Source organism: Nicotiana tomentosiformis, chromosome 10, assembly GCF_000390325.3.
Source record: "Nicotiana tomentosiformis chromosome 10, ASM39032v3, whole genome shotgun sequence".
NCBI lineage: Eukaryota > Viridiplantae > Streptophyta > Magnoliopsida > Solanales > Solanaceae > Nicotiana > Nicotiana tomentosiformis.
Window position 1 is genome coordinate 19326207 of NC_090821.1, and position 16826 is coordinate 19343032.

The 16826-nt window shown below is 35.1% G+C and overlaps 1 long non-coding RNA gene across 1 annotated transcript; it reads right to left on the reverse strand.

The window, feature by feature from the left end:
• Nucleotides 1-208: 208 nt before the first annotated feature.
• On the reverse strand, nt 209-1083 carry LOC138900665 (uncharacterized). Its single transcript, XR_011411784.1, has 3 exons — nt 932-1083; nt 709-840; nt 209-474 (listed from the first exon to the last, which is right to left on the reverse strand). It is a non-coding gene; the product is annotated as an uncharacterized lncRNA (long non-coding RNA).
• Nucleotides 1084-16826: the final 15743 nt, after the last annotated feature.

Consider the following 16826-nt stretch of genomic DNA (forward strand, 5'->3'; position numbering starts at 1 on the left):
AAATATTAAGCTAATTTGTAGTTAAAATATATTTATATTATTAATATGAAGGCCATTTCTGGAGAAATAATTTTTTGTTACTAAATATTTTTTTGCGAGAAATTGCACATATATTTATCGCTTTGTAATCGCACTATTCAACACTGTAGTTAAATAGTTTGTTATTAGTTTCATGTCTATTCAGTTTTTTAAAATTAGCTTATGCAAATTTAAAACATCACAAAAATAAAATAGAAAACGTAATACCAAAAATTCATACAAAATCAGATACTAATACATCTATAATTATTCTAAGAAAAACATGTGACTACAAATTCATTGAGTAAATAAAGTGAAATAACTAAAGCATAAAAAGTCTAATTGAAATACATGAACAATGGTAAACTAAAAAAGACAAGCATGTTGCTTCCTCATGTGCCAATGCAGCGTCCCTTATCTACAAACTTTCCAGACACTTTTTAGACCTTCATATACCTGTGTGTAAAGAAAAAAAATTATAAATACTTTTGATTTCATTATTTTAAATAAAATATATCTTCAAACAGAAGTCATAAAACTAACTTTAATTAGTGAATCAATAATAATAAAATAAGAAAGAGATAGTAACTTCTATACAAAATCGTTAACTATACAATATACCCTACATCAAAAAATTTGAAGAACAAAAAAAGTATTTTAGAAAAAAACCCTATATCAATAGAAATTTACCTCCTCATCAAAAGAATATCAAGAATTCCTTCCTTAAGCCATAAATTAAGGCCCTAAATTATAACAAAAGACGATTTTCTCAGCAAAGGATTGTGGAGTTGCTCCTTGTGTTATTCAACTCCTGCATATAAACTAAAAAATAAAACATTGGTAAATATTGTTAGAAAATTTTATTAGGTAGAGAAATTAAGAAAGTCAAAACCAAAGAGAGGAGTTGGTTTACCTGGTTATAGAGGTCGGGGATGATGGCACCTGCGATAGTTGGATGTGGATGGCCATTAGTTGGGATAACAGAAAGCAATTGGGAGAAAAGGAAGAAGAAGTAGAAAATAAATGGTACGAATTTCTCCTTCTTATTGGAGTCTATGTAGTTGTATTAGAGTTGGATACCTCAAACTTATCTAAGTAGGAGATTGTTCGTGGTTTATAGGGCGGGAATGGATGAGAGAGGGAATTTTACACGAAAATATTGGAGGGAAGATAAAATAATTGAAAGTTAAATTTTGTTATTTTATCTTTCCTACAATATTTTCATGTAAAATTCCCATAATTATGACTTCCTTAAATATTGAGATAAATTATTTTTCGCGTTAATTCTTACCAAATATAATGATGGAATTATGGCCAATTATTCTGAAAAAATAATTCAAAGTTATACAACAGAACTACGACAAAATTTTGTTGTAATAGCTTTTTACAAGATAAATATTTTATTTATTGCAAGGGATTAGCGACGAATTTTCCCTCATAATTTTAATAAATTAGATGTGGCCGATAAATTTACGTCAAGAAATAATCAAGACGGCAGATATTGTAACAAGTATAGTATTTTATTTAAATGTTATAAATATTACAGTCTCTATAATTCCTCCGATTCTTCTTTTCAAGGATATAAAATAATTTTAGAGACCTTTGAATTTGATCTTGAATCTATATGGTTGTTACGAATGATAATCTTGAATTCAGTGAACAAATAATTTACATTCGCATTCCTTGAATCTTAATTTATTCTTAGTTCTTAAGCGTGAGCTTGATCTCTCAAGTGTCTTGTCTAGTATCCCTTCTTGCATTTTTATTAAGTACTCTTTTATTTTTCTTTCTTTCTTTTTCATTGATTTATTCTTTCAAAATTTTCAAGGTCATATTAAAATTACTTTTCTTATTCTGTCACCGTAAAATTTTATATAATTAAATTAAATGTGTATATAAAACTAGTAACAACAGAGGATGTAGCATATAGTCAATGAATTTTGACTCATCCTAACTTTTTCGGCATAAAGTATAGATATATGTAAATCGTAAAAATTTATTATCTAAACAAATTAATTTTGAACCTATAATTTTAAAAAAATAATAATAATGGATTCAATGGCAAGAATTTAAAGTTTGAAGCCATGAAATTATATCTAAGAAATATATCTTCATAATAGTGTATCAATCTTCTTGAAATCCTGAATTCACCCTAGTCCTAACAATCTCTAATGTAAATATAAAAAGAACATATTGAACGAAGTTATAATTTTGTCCAATCTAACACATTATTTTTAAATCGGTAAAAATAATGAAAGACAAATATATACCACTTTATTTTTTCAAAAAAGAAAAAGAAAAACTTACATTCGCTTTTGTTTACCCTAAAAGACGGATAACAATTAAATTTGTTAGTGGTTTTAAGGATACATGGGTTAATTCAATACAAACGATAAATTGCGTTAGATTAAACAGATAAAGGACGTAATAAATTGTCAAACCAATCAAGATGAGTGATCCCAAACTTAGTAACAGCTTAATGAAATGCCTGCCTTCGATCCCGGTCTCACGTTACTGATGATTTGATGAACAAAAGTAAGAACTATGAATAACAAAGAAAATAAGAGTATTGTCTTGATGTGCGTGTTACTATGTCTCTAATGAATAATCATACTCTTTTTATATAATATGGGAGTTTTACCCTACATACAATTACATAAAAGGTAAAAATCTCATGTTTAACTAATCGTCGGTTATTGTCTTGATGTGCGTGTTACTATGTCTCTAATGAATAATCATACTCTCTTTATATAATATGGGAGTTTTACCCTACATACAATTACATAAAAGGTAAAAATCTCATGTTTAACTAATCGTCGGTTCTCTGCCAATACGTGCCGAGATTCACGCCCTGGCATCCGGCTGGTCACGGATATCACAGTCTTTTATTAGCCGTGCTCGATTATCTAGTAATGATCTCCGAGGCCTTACCAGATATTTATCTAGTTGCTAAAATATTTATCATTTACTCTATGAGTTCTATCTTTATTGTTTAATTGAAGAAATTTTGATTTCAAAAATACTAAAATGGGTAATTAAGTTAATTGATTATGCTTGGCTTGCTTGACAATGGTGTATGGCGCTATCACGGCCTTAATAGATTTTGGGTCGTGACATGACAGTTCCGGTAGGTCCGTATCGTGATTTGGGACTTGGGCGTATGCCCGAAATTTAATTTGGAGGTCCCTAGCTCAAGTTATGACCATTTAATGAAAACTAGTAATTTAAAGGCTTAAGATTTTTAAGTTTGACCACAGAGTTGACTTTTTGATATCGGAGCCGGAATCCGATTTTGAAAATTGGAATAGCTCAGTTATGTCAGTTATGACTTGTGTACCAAATTTGAAGTCATTCCAGATTCATTTAATATGTTTTGGCACGAGATTTGCAAATTAAAAAGTTTAAAACTCAAAAGTTCGAATCGAGGTGTGAATTATAATTTCAGCATTATATGACGTGATATGGGACCCTGAGTAAGTTCGTATTATGTTACGGGACTTGTTGGTATATTCGGACGGGGTTCTGAGTACCCCAAGTGTGATTTGGATCGAAATCAGATCAAATTGTGAATTTAAGCAAATTCTGAAATTTTGTTGCCTCTGATGTAATCGCACCTGCGAGGGTCTTGGCCGCAGGTGCGATGCCACAGGTGCGGCGGAATTGCGCAGATACGGGACTGCGCTGGCCTGGGGTCTTCGCAGGTGCGGCAATATTGCGCAAGCTGATGTTGCATGTGCGAGAGGAATGTCCGCGATGCGAAACTTCACCCGACAGCCTGGCATCGTAAATGCGAGTCCGCAAATGCGGAACTTTTATCCGCAGATGCGAAAATGACTGTGCAGAGCCCATAAATTCGGAAGTCGCCATTTTTACTCATTTTTTAGTTTTAAGTCTCGGATTTGGGCGATTTCAAAGGGGATTTTCACAACTTTAAAGTGTGTAAGTGTTCTATAACCAAAAGTATTTATATTTCATAAATCCATGTCTATATTCATCACTTATTTCGGATTTAGATGTAAGAAATTGGAATTTTTGTAAAATCTTCCAAAAATGTAAAATGAGGATTTGAAAGCCAATCCGATGTCAGAATTTGGTAATGTTTATATGGTTGAACTCGTCTCGGAACGGGTTTTCGGATTTCGTAAGTTTTTTCGAGATTCGAGACGTGGGCCCCACCGTTGATTTTTGAGATGAATTTCGAATTATAATCCGAAAAATTAGCAAATTCATATGGAATTAATTCCTACAATTTGTATTGAGTATATTGAATTGTTTATGACTAGATTTGAGGATTTCAGACACAAATTCGCGAGGGAAAGGTTTATTGAATTTTTGAATTTGGTTGCAAGCGAGGTAAGTGTCGTGGTTAACCTTGACTTGAGGGAATAGAACCCTTAAATTATTTGTTATGTGAGATGCATGTGTATGACGTATAGGCAAGGTGAGCAGTGTCTATACGTCGTCAAATTAATTATTTGCATAATTACTTGAAAATCATAAATCGTTTTAAATCATGAATTAATTAATATATTAATTGTTTCACTCATGTTCCTTGTCAAATATTAATTCTTGAATTCCTGTAATAATTGTCACATGCTTATTTGATCATTATTCGTTAAATTATTATTCATTTAATTATTGATGAATATTTTGGAAGGTGAAGCCGGTATTTTGGTATTGAATTTATTGATAAGTGTATATCCCCGCACTTAAATACTCTTTCGAATTTATATTACTATTTTCATGGTAAGGAAGAGTGTAAAGCACGAAGGGTGTTGCCGTGCCATTTGTGAGTATAATAGTACGAAGGTTGTTGCCGTGCCAATTATGAGTGTAAAAGCACGAAGGGTGATGCCGTGCCAAATGAGAGTAAAAGTACGAAGGGTGATGCCGTGCCAAATGAGAGTAAAAGCACGAATGGTGGTGTCGTGCCATTTTTATATTATCAATTGCTCATTTTATTGTTGATACATTAATTGGCTGCTAAGTGACACTTCTCCTGCTGAAATTATTATATCCTTTCCTTTCGCATGTTCCCGCCCAATTTATAAATTGTTATTTATTGTATTATTGTTACTTCGTATTTGTATATAATTGTACAAATTATTTATATACGTATCTTGTCATAGCCTCGTCACTACTTCGTCGAGGTTATGCTCGATACTTACCAGTACATGGGTCGATTGTACTGATACTGCACTCTACACTTCTTGTGCAGATTTCGGAGTTGGTCCCAGCGGCGTACCGTAGATTTGTCCGGATACAGCTACCAGTGGAGACTTGAAGTATAACTGCACAACATTCGTAGTTCTGAAGTCCCCTTCTATATTGTCTCAGATGTGTATTATATTTCAAACAACTTGAATTTTATTCAGACCTTTATTTGTATTATTCTAGAAACTCGTACACTTGTGACTCCAGTTCTAGGATGGTATTTAAACATTGCTATTAATATGGATTATTCACTACATTTCAGACCTTACTTCCGCATTTATTTCTTTGGTATTAATTAATTTAAAATTTTGTTAAAATGGCTAATTATATTCTATTGGCTTGCCTAGCAAGTGAAATGTTAGGCGCCATCACGATTCCGAAGATGGAAATTTTGGATCGTGACAAAGGGGGTTTGAGTTTCTCGAACTTGATAATTTTTATAAGATGGTTATTTCAATCACAAGTGAAATTAGTCGTAAAGAAGTAAGTATATGTATCATGCATGCATAAACTTCAGATTTATAGTTAAATACGAAGTATGAGTTTTTGATTTTGAACTACACATTTTTTTTGTAGCCAATTATTGCATGATTCAACTACAAAGTTAAGTCGTAGCCATTTAAAATTACATATTTTGTGACAAAATTTTATTGTGACTGAATTGTAAATTAAATAGAGACAATAAAATAATTGTCACTAATTGCTTGCACTATTAGTGACAAAAATTAAGGTCACAATTAAATATAAAATTTTATCGCTGAAGTTTACAATGTTTAACTACAAATTCTAATTCGTCACTATTACAACAATATATATTTTGTGACGAAAATTTTTCGTGTCCAAAAGTTAAATAGTTCTAAGACAAATAATGGTTCGTCACTAATTGAGTACATCATCAGTAACAAAATAATTTGTCATCAATAACTTTAAATTTGTGGCTAATATTACTCAATAAATGGCGCCAACTCATTTTTTGGTGGGAAACTTTAATGGACGAAACTTTGCTATGAATTTTTATGTTTCGTCACTAAAAGTATGTGGTTCATATATTTAAAGATAAATTATTATTTTTGTCACGAACAATGAACAATTAGTGACAAATTTTATATCGTAACTAATAATTTCGTAGCTAAATTTCACATTTGTTGTAGTGCTAGTAGATAATTAAGTATATATTATTCTTTCAGTTTTTAAAATTGAGGGTGCGTTAGCGTGAAGAAAAATATTTTTCTTGGAATTTCCTGAAAAATAATTAGGTTTCTTATTTATTTTCCGGTGTTTGGCAGAAAATATTTTTAAAATATAATTTAGGCAAACATTATATGAGATAAAATAGTTAGATTAAGGCAGGGAGGGTGGTCGATAGGGGTCTAGGGTCCGAAGTGAGGGTGGCGATGTTCGGGGAGGGGCGAGGGTGGGTTGAGAATTATGATGGTGGGGGTGGGGGTGGGGGATGGGGAATGGAGATTGAGGTAGGGTAGGGTAGGAAGTATGGTGGGAAAGGTTGAAAAAAGATTTTGGAACATGTTTTCACTTATTTTAGTAGGGAACTCATCCTCCAATCGGAGAAAATTAGTTCATGATTTTCTAAAATGTTTAACCCAACTAAACATAAAAAAATTAAAAAATATTTCCATTTAAACGACCACACCCTAAGTGTTTTCGTTGTCGTAGCAAACGTTTCTTTCGTGTTATTTTTGCATTCTCTTTCATGCATTTTTTTAACTATCAGTCATCGGGCACGTGTTTTCCATGTGTATCTTATGTCACCAATTTAAGAAATTGTATCACAAAATAAAATCCAACCAACATATATTCCATTAAAATGATACACTATACTGTTTGGAAATTTCGTTCTGTCCAATCCGATTATCAATGTCTATTCTTCGATATTTTATCTTGCGTTTCAATTTAGCTTAATATTTTTACTTGAGGCTGGGACATTTACCGAATAGTCTATATAGTATATGTTTTTGAAACACACACAGAATTAACCAATTCACACACAAGGAAACTGACTTGTAGTATTGCAATCACTAAACGAAATTACAGGGAAATAGCAACTGAAATGACACAAAAGAACTAATAAGAAGGAGGTGAGAAACAGAGATTGATACAGAAAGAGATAAGGAATTCAGAGATACAGAGCCGAGATGAGAGAGATTACACTGAACAACACAATTCGTATGAATCCCCCTTCTTTTTAGCTCCTAGTCCTTTTTAACTATTTCCTAAATGAGCATGGATCCCAAATAAAATTCACTAATATTTTACTCATCCCATTAATTTCAACTGACTCGGTCTCATTCTCCTATTCTAATCCATAGGCCTTTTATGGAGTCAGCTTGGTTCACAACAATACTCCCGCCCTCCAAAAGAACCTCGTCCTCAAGGTTCGGGTCAAGAGAATTGTTAGTTGCGCGCGCTTAGGTGATTATCTGAACTTCATCAATGTGACATGATGAAACAGAATAGTCTTGTTCACCACAGAACATAGGGCAACAAAACAGGTACTTGCCGTGGAAAGGGTCACACTTGACGTGAGCTTCCTGGAAAATGTTCTCTAAACTAGCAGCAAGAACATTGATAGCCCAAGCAAGCAGGATAGTCTTGTTCTTTAACAGAATTCTTTGTGCACAAAGGACTATAGAGTTTTCCATCATCATCAAATACTGATTGGTGGACAAGAAACTATCTTGTAGTGTCATTGAAAAAATATGTAGATCATAGTTTCCCCCCAACAGATCATTGTTATACATAGTCCCTGCTAGAACCAGAGTAACCAGGTGCATAGCTGACATATATCTGCTCCAAAGAGAAGGTGCATGGATAAATCTCCTTTTCCAAAGATTTTCAGTCAATAAAGATGAGTCAGGTGACTCATTCTCACTAACAATTTCACAACGGAGTCCTTTAGAGAAATAAGCTGGACAAGAGTCAGAGTAACTCCTTTTTGCCTCTGATAAATTCTCAACCATATACATAATATAGTATGAAAGGCAATAGTCTCATCATCCTGTACAATCTTAGCAAATAGCATCCTGGCACAGCTGATTTGACCCTTCGCGACAGACTTATTAAGAGCAGTAGTCACAAGAGCATTAACCCAAATCACCTGCTTAGATTACATATCATGATATAACATACTAAGCGCCCGTCCACTTCGAAAATGCCTAAATTGATCAATGATGTATTTCTTGGCAACACCTTCATCGGCATAACGAGTAACAATCTTGTTTATCTCTAGCCACAACTTGCCAGCAATCTTAGTTTCCCTAGGCGTAATCAGTAGACACATAAGGGACAGTATATCTTGTCCTCCTTGTGACATTGCAGTTGCAACATCAAGGCCAGGCAATGTAACACCCTGGACTATCCTCTTATTTTTGTGAACCTCTCCGTTAGGAAATGGAACATACTCTCCTGCATCAAGAGCAAATTCTGTGGCAAAAGCAGTATTTGCATCCTCAATTGCAAGGCCAATAGCAGCATCACTTGTTGAGAAGCCAAAAGAATTGGCACGTGATCCATAAACATAGAGCCATACTACAAGAGCATCATCCAAACAAAATACAGCAGCAAACCCCCTAATATCGTTGTGTAACCAAACTATTCACACCACTACCAAGACCTCTACTTATAAACATGGCATAATTGCAAGCGGAAAGAATACAAGGCATCTTCTCCAAGTGTTGAGCAAGCTCGAGTCTATGCTGAGGGTAGACTTTACCGGAGTGTCCAACAAATGATTGATTCCAACGATCATCTAAAACTTTGTGAATATTAAACATAGCCATGTCACAGGGAATAGAGTATGTAGAATTAATCCCTAATGGAGGCTTCTTTTGTAATTGCACCAACACCTATAAAGGTTCATATCTATTAATAACAGTTTCATTAACCCATAGTACCATTGTGAAAGTTAAAGCTTGGTATAACTCACTTAGCTCAAGAGCCCCTCCACTCAGAAAAGACCTTAGCTCAGTAGGAGGCACCTTATTGTTGGGCACCTGATTGTTGTTTTCGCCATGATGGCTAGACTCAACGTCAACGTTCAAGTGGGCACACTGAGAATTTGACATTTTTAAACTGACTTGAAATTAAGGCTTTAAAGAACAAGCGTAAAATAAAGTGTGTTATGGAGATTTGTATCAAATCACCACTACTATCCTTAGCCTCACGGTGGGCACCAAACTGTTTACCCTTAAAACGTATAACAATTTAATTTGTAAGCGGTTTTAAGGATATGTGGATTGATTCAACACAAATAGTCAAGAATATTAGGTAAACAAATTAAAGATAAAATGAATAATCAAACCAACTGTAATCTTGCGGCCGGGCTCGAACTTAGGTTGGACAGTAGTTTTACCCTCAAATGGACCCTTGGTTCGAAACCAATTATGAATGAAGAACAACAATAAAGTAAGAACTTTGCAATAGCTAGAAAGCAGAAAAATAAATTTGTATTGCCTTGGTTCACGAGTTACAATGTCCGTTATCAAAGAAAAAACTTCGGGTTAATTCTGACTAAGGATAATAACTCTAGATATTAAGCACAAAAACGTATAGTAGATAGGACAGATTCCGTATATGGTTGGTGACAATAAATGCAAAATACTCTTAAAGCAAGGACGCTAAGGGTATTATAGATAACAATAAATGTCAATAAATTATATTTAAGTAAATAAAGAGAATGATTCGCCTAATAATGGATGAGTGAGACGAATATTTTGCCTGACAATGATGAATGATAGATAGATCCAGGATTCGCATGAACAATCCTCGGATCTGATGGAAAGGTGGGGAATAATATATCACCAAGAATATTTGTAAAGGTAACTTTTGTGTTTTTACCAAAGAGAGAGTCCTCTTCTCAAAAGTGTTCTTATCAGAGTCAATATTACATGCCCATATCATTGTCTCTTCTTTCTATATATATGAGGCATTTTTCTTAGAAAACCCTAATAGTGCAAATGCAGGGAATATTCCCTTTTAGTACCCTATCTTAACAAATTAACCGTTGCAAGTCTTATTATCAATAGTCAATCTCGACCTCGACCCTTGCTAACATTTTGATTTCGATAACCGTCAATATCTTGACCGTCAACTACAACATTTTTAGCATGTTTCCCAAATCAATCAAAACACAACCCACAGTATGTGTACGGATCCTTTAAGAGAATATGAGTACAGTATAGAACTACCAGTGACAAGGCCCCAGCTATACCTCAAAGTACAATGTATAAGAATCAAAATAACACAAGGCCCCGATATGGAGTAGTGCTCACCAAATCAGCCGAGAAGAGAGTATGTTGCCATCAATGATCAGTGCCGTCTGCTGAGGAACCATCTGCATCTATTAAAGATGCAGCAGCCCTAGCAAAAGGGACATTAGTACATATGGAATAGTACTAGTATGTAAAGGTAAATACTCTTTCATGGAATGGAATTCCAACATAAAAGGAGAGAAATATGAAAGCAGTAATAAAGTCAATAATATTTAATTGCCAAGTTAAAACAAAGTAAACATTCAAGTAAGAATTAATATTATAGGCTGGGAGATCCTTTCTACCAATACACCACCATGTGCATGGCATGGAGTCCGATCTCCGCCCGATTGGCTAAGCCGTCTCAACCCAATGTATGGGGGTTGATATAGTAGCATGAAATCACCACCATGTGCGTAACATGGTATCCGATCTCTGCCAGATCGGCTAGGCTATCTCACCACAATGCCGTGTGGATCGATATGGTCTTTGCTAACTATCAACTCATTCCAAACAAGGGGAATCATCTAATTATAATATAACAGGGGTTCATCCCTCAATCGATTCCTACAACAACACGTGTAGATTCGGGCTTGGGCGTTTATAACCCATCCTTCCTCAGTGACCTAACGATACTCCCAAAAATATTTATCATATAAAAAAATTATATTCACCTCCTAGCCTTTCATAAAATCTTTCATTTCTTCAGCACTCTTGGCCATACATGATATCCTTCATTCTTGGCACAATAGCCGCATTTTATATTACATACTTTCATTCCTTTTTACTTGTCTTGAATCATCATAAAGTGTTAAAGACATTTTAAAATATTGGGAAATTATAGTTTCATCTCATAAGTATATAATAGCTCAAAACACATTGGAAATAATTACAAAAGGAGAGCATGAAACGCAGCTGCAAAATTAAAATCGTGCCCCCAGCATAGTTGAGCCCGAACCGTCCTGGGAGAATATCCGAAGGAATGAGCAGACCACCGAGAGACCAGGAGAATCTAAGTCCGAGGTCAATCCCGAAGTAATAAAAATGCTTGAAGCATTAACGAAACGGGTGGAATTAGGTGAAAAGAAAATTGAGGCTAATGACAAGAAGGTGGAAACATACAATTCCAGGGTCGATCCAATCCTGGGGGCACCCCCGGTATTGAAGGGGACGGATTCCAAGAAGTTTATCCAGAAGCCTTTTCCTCCGAGCGCGGCACCGAAACTGGTCCCTAAAAGGTTTTGTATGCCTGACATTCCGAAATATAACGGAACCACGGATCCGAATGAGCATGTGAACTCCTATACATGCACAATAAAAGGGAACAACTTGAAAGATGATGAAATCAAGTCGGTGTTGCTGAAGAAGTTCGGGGAAACTTTGTCCAAAGGAGAAATGATATAGTATCACAACTTACCCCCAAATTCCATTGACTTGTTTGCTATGCTTGCAGATGCTTTCCTGAAGGCCCATGCCGGGGCCATCAAGGTCGAGACCAGAAAGTCGGACCTTTTCAAGGTTAAACAAAGAGACAACGAGATGCTCAGGGAATTTGTATCGAGGTTCCAGATGAAACGAATGGACATGCCTCCGGTCGTAGATGATTGGGCCTTTCAGGTTTTTACCAATGAGTTAACCCCCGAAGCTCCTTGGCTTCATAGCAAATAAAATAAAACTTGGTAGAGTACCCGGCGATAACTTGGGCCGACGTCCACAACAGATACCAATCGAAGATCAGAGTTGAGGATGATCAACTCGGAGCCCCTTCTGGATTTGTCTACCCCATCAGGGCCGACAATGGGTCTAAGAGAGTCGTCGATCATGAACCAAGATCGGTCTGGGATTGGTACCAACCATACAGCGCGGACCGAAGGGGAAATGGATCCGGGCGTCAGCCCACAAGGAACGAAAAGAGAGGCGATCGAGGGCCTAGTAGCCGAGGCCTGATGAGCAAAAATGGTTTCGACAGGCCGCTCGGGGGTTGAGAAGCCCCAAGATGTCAGAATACAACTTCAACATTGATGTAGCCAGTATCATATCAGCCATCGGGCACATAAAGGAAACCAAATGGCCCCGACCATTGCAGTCTGACACTACTCAAAGAGATCCTAACTTGATGTGTAAGTATCATGGCACTCATGGCCACATGATCGAGGATTTCTGACAATTGAGAGAACTAACTTGTTGTTTTCTGAAATTTCATAGAATTTAAAGTATCGTGCAACCTGAGAAATCCATAATTCTGGATTCTTGCCATAGAATCGTCAAAATTCTAGCCGAGTAATCTTACTCGTTTTAACATTTCCCACCAACTCATGTAACAATGAACGAATTTAAGCAATCATGACCTTAATTGAATCTTCATTAGCTCGACAAATTCGGTCCTCCATTCAAGACATCTGGATAAAAGCACTAATGAAACAAACTCGCATTAACCAATTCACACACAAGGAAATTGACTTGTAGTGTTGCATTCACTAAACGAAATAACAGGGAAATAGCAACTGAAATGACATAAAAGAACTAATAAGAAGAAGGAGGTGAGAAACAGAGATTGATACAGAAAGAGATGAGGAAATCAGAGATACAGAGCTGAGATGAGAGAGATAACGCTGAACAACACAATTCGTAATATCGTATGAATCCCCACCTTCTTTCTAGCCAGTGGTCCTTTTTAACTATTTCCTAAATGGGCGTAGATCCCAAAAAAAAACCTCTCCAGCATTGTAGTCGGCCCTGCAGAGCCATACAAATCAGCTTATTTTAACATTTATTTTTGAAAAAAATACTTTTAGACAGAATCAGTTTGTGTTTGGCTAATCACTCTAAAAAATATTTTTGAGCAATAATTTATATTTGGCCAAGCTTTTCAGAAAGTGTTTTTAAGTATCAAATTACGAATAATGATATGAATATATTTACTTAATAGTTAATATTATAAGTAAATAAATAATCTCAAAAATTTATTATTACAAGAAATAATTAAATCTTTTCATTTTATTTAAGTAAAATATGAAAATAAAATTTAAAAGTACTTAATTCTTTTAATATAAGTTAAATATATTAAAAATCATTCAACAAATATAAAAGCATTCACCCCTAAAGTCACTATATATTAGAAAGTTATCCTAAAACTAATAAGAAATATGTATACATTAATATCCTAAGTATTAGGTTTAACGATTATTTTGGTATATACTATATTTTGTTAAGGGTATTCTTGGTAAGAAGAAAAGTCAAAACTGTTTCTGCTTCTGCTTCTTTCCAAAAGTATTTGTTTTCCCCAAAAAAAAACTTGGTCAAACACCTCAAGTTAGGAAAAAAGCACTTTTGGAAAAAAGAAAAAAAAAAGCACTTTTGGGCTTTTGAGAAACTTGACCAAACATGCTATGAGTCTCATTCTCCTTTTCTAACCCATAGGCCTTTATGGAGTCATGTTGGTTCACAACAGTTTTATTGACCAATTTAAAATTTGAAACTTTGTCTCTCTATCTTCTTACTACACTTATTGATAGAATCTACTTGCTTTTATTGATAAATTTAGGTATAGATTATCAAAATATGCATTTTCAGTATGAAGATTATTTACTCATGAAATGATACAATTGAATTTATACGTGATTTATAAATAAGTGAATCAATTTGATCCTAAAATGATAAATGAATTAGACATAAATGTAAGACTTAGCGTTAAAATCGATATAAAACGATAGAGATCTTGAGCCTAGGAATAGAGCTTCCGGAGGTAGTAAGAGCAATGTAAATAAGCAAAAAAGTAAAATGTTATTGAGCTTTGAACAAAGTATAGTGTATGCTAGTCAGAAAATTCATGTCCTTTATAATGGTTTTGGGGATCACTATTTATAGTGGTGTCTAGGGAATGAGGTTCTAGGATCAAGCCCATCTTTAATGACAATTATGAGGACCATTGAAGAATGTGTAACGATAAGCAGTGAATATTATATTCTCAGTAACAGACCATATACTTAATGCTATAGAATATTCTTCATTGAATGCTACTGGGTGGCAGGAATTTATTTTAGCTTTTATTAATATAAAATTCTCTCTGATAACAAGCGAGATTATTGCGTTCGGGCCTGACTGTCTTCTATCTCCGGCTCCACGTGTCACTTTCTCATGCGATCATTAAATATGAACATATTTTACCCCATACAGATAGTCCCCCTACTTTTCGGTGGCATAAATTTGTGTCACTAGAAAGTTGGTAGAGATACCATTTTTTAGCGGAAAAGTCTCTGACCTCCTCTGAAAAGTTTCTGACGGTTGATTAGACACACATTTTTCCATATTTAATGCCCCAAACACGCATCATCCCACGATTCAGTACCACTTTTGTCGGTTATTGAGGTAATTATATCCACAATTTAGCCGCCTATTCCTTTAATTATACGCATCAAACTTCTTTATTTACACTTTATAATTTTTCAAACTTTCTCAAACTCTCTTTACTCAACTTGTACTTGTCTTCAACTTTCTCTAATCTTCTTCTTCAGAGAAAACCCTTTTCTCCCTTATGATAACAATGGCTTCTTCTTTCAGAAACCCTAGTTCTTCAAAGAACAAAGGTAAAGATGATGTTGCTAAACTTATATTCATTATTTCTTGTTGCTTTCTATCTTCTCAAAGTCTTTTAGAAATTAGTTGTGAATCAAACATTCTACTTCCTAACATTTCATGAAATCCATAGAAAGAAAATCGTTATCATTCGTAGAAACACAGAAAGTGGGAAGGAAGCCAGATAATAGAAAGTTCTAATATAATAGCCACATGCGGATTTAGTATGTGAATTTGATGGTTCAAGTCTTTAAGGTTCTTATCATTGAACTTATTATATTTTTAAATTATGCGTTTTAGAACATTATATTTATTACGATTTTAGAGGTTTCCCCCCATATTTTATATTTTGGTAAAAAATACGGTTAAGATGAACCACAATTTATGAACATCATCTGCCATAAAACCTATCTAATTTTTCCTATCCTTCTCTATTCAACTAATTCCTCTTACTCAATTCGTGTCTCACATGCTCCTAATTTATCCAAGTCTCACGCATAATCTGTTAACTTTTAAAATGTGTCCCACCGCGATTTCTTGACCATTTTCTGTCATGCCCTGAAACTAGGGTGGGAAGTGATGACATCCAATCTATATTAACTCGTGGAATGAACCTTGCTCTATCCATATGAGAGGTACTACTGTAATGACTCAACCGATTATTTTGAGTATTTTAGCTCCATTTTTCCTATTTGATGATTTACATATGTGCATTTCTGATTATGAGACTTGCCGAGGTAGTTGATTTAGTTTCAGAGAAGTTTCGAAGTGAATTGGGATACTTAGTCCCAAGGTTAGATGCTTAAGTTATAAGAGTTGACCGGAGTTTAAATTTTATGTAGACGACTCTGGAATGGTGTATTAAGGGTCCCAATATCTTTGTAGGGTAATTTTGGACATAGGCGTATATACGAATATGGGTTTGGAGGTTCCTAGGTCGTTTCGGCTTGAATTGGGGAAAGTTGGAAAGTTGAAGGTTTGGAAGGTTGATAGGTTTGATCGGGAGTTTAATTTATAGATATCGGCTTCGAATTTTGGTTTCGGGAGTTAGTGTAGGTCTGTTGTATCATTTGGGAGTTGTAAGAAAAATTTGGGATCATTCCGAGTTGATTTGATATGGTTAGGTACGAGTTTTCGAAAGTTGAAAATTCATTGTCGTTCTCTGGTTGGTTGGTTTGAGTCTGGTGAGTCCAGATTATTGGGTACAGACTTGGTTCGTGATGTTTAGAGAATGTGAAATTATTCAGGAGCAGCTTTGTGCAGCGCAGTCCAAGCAATAGAGTTATGTTGATAGGAAGGTTCTGATGTAGCTTTCATGGAGGGGGGAAAGTTCTTCTCCGAGTTTTGCCTATGAAGAGGGGGATGAGATTTGGGAAGAAGGGCAAGTTGAGCCCTCGGTATATTGGTCAACTCGAGGTATTGGAAGTTGGTGAGGTGGCCTACTGACTTTCCTTGCCACACATCTTGTCGGGAGTTCACCCGGTGTTTCATGTTTCCATGCTTCGTAAGTATTATGAGGACTAGTCACACGTATTGGGTTTTAAGTCAGTGCAGTGGGATGAGAATCTGGCTTATGAGGAGGAGTCAGTAGCCATTTTGGATTGATAGGTTTGAAAGTTGAGGTCTAAAGATATTGCATCAGTGAAGATGTCAGCTAAACAAGGAGGCGACTTAGGGGATCGAGCATGATATGCAGAGCAGATATCCTCATCTATTTTACATCCCAAGTATGATACTAAACTCGTTTGAGGA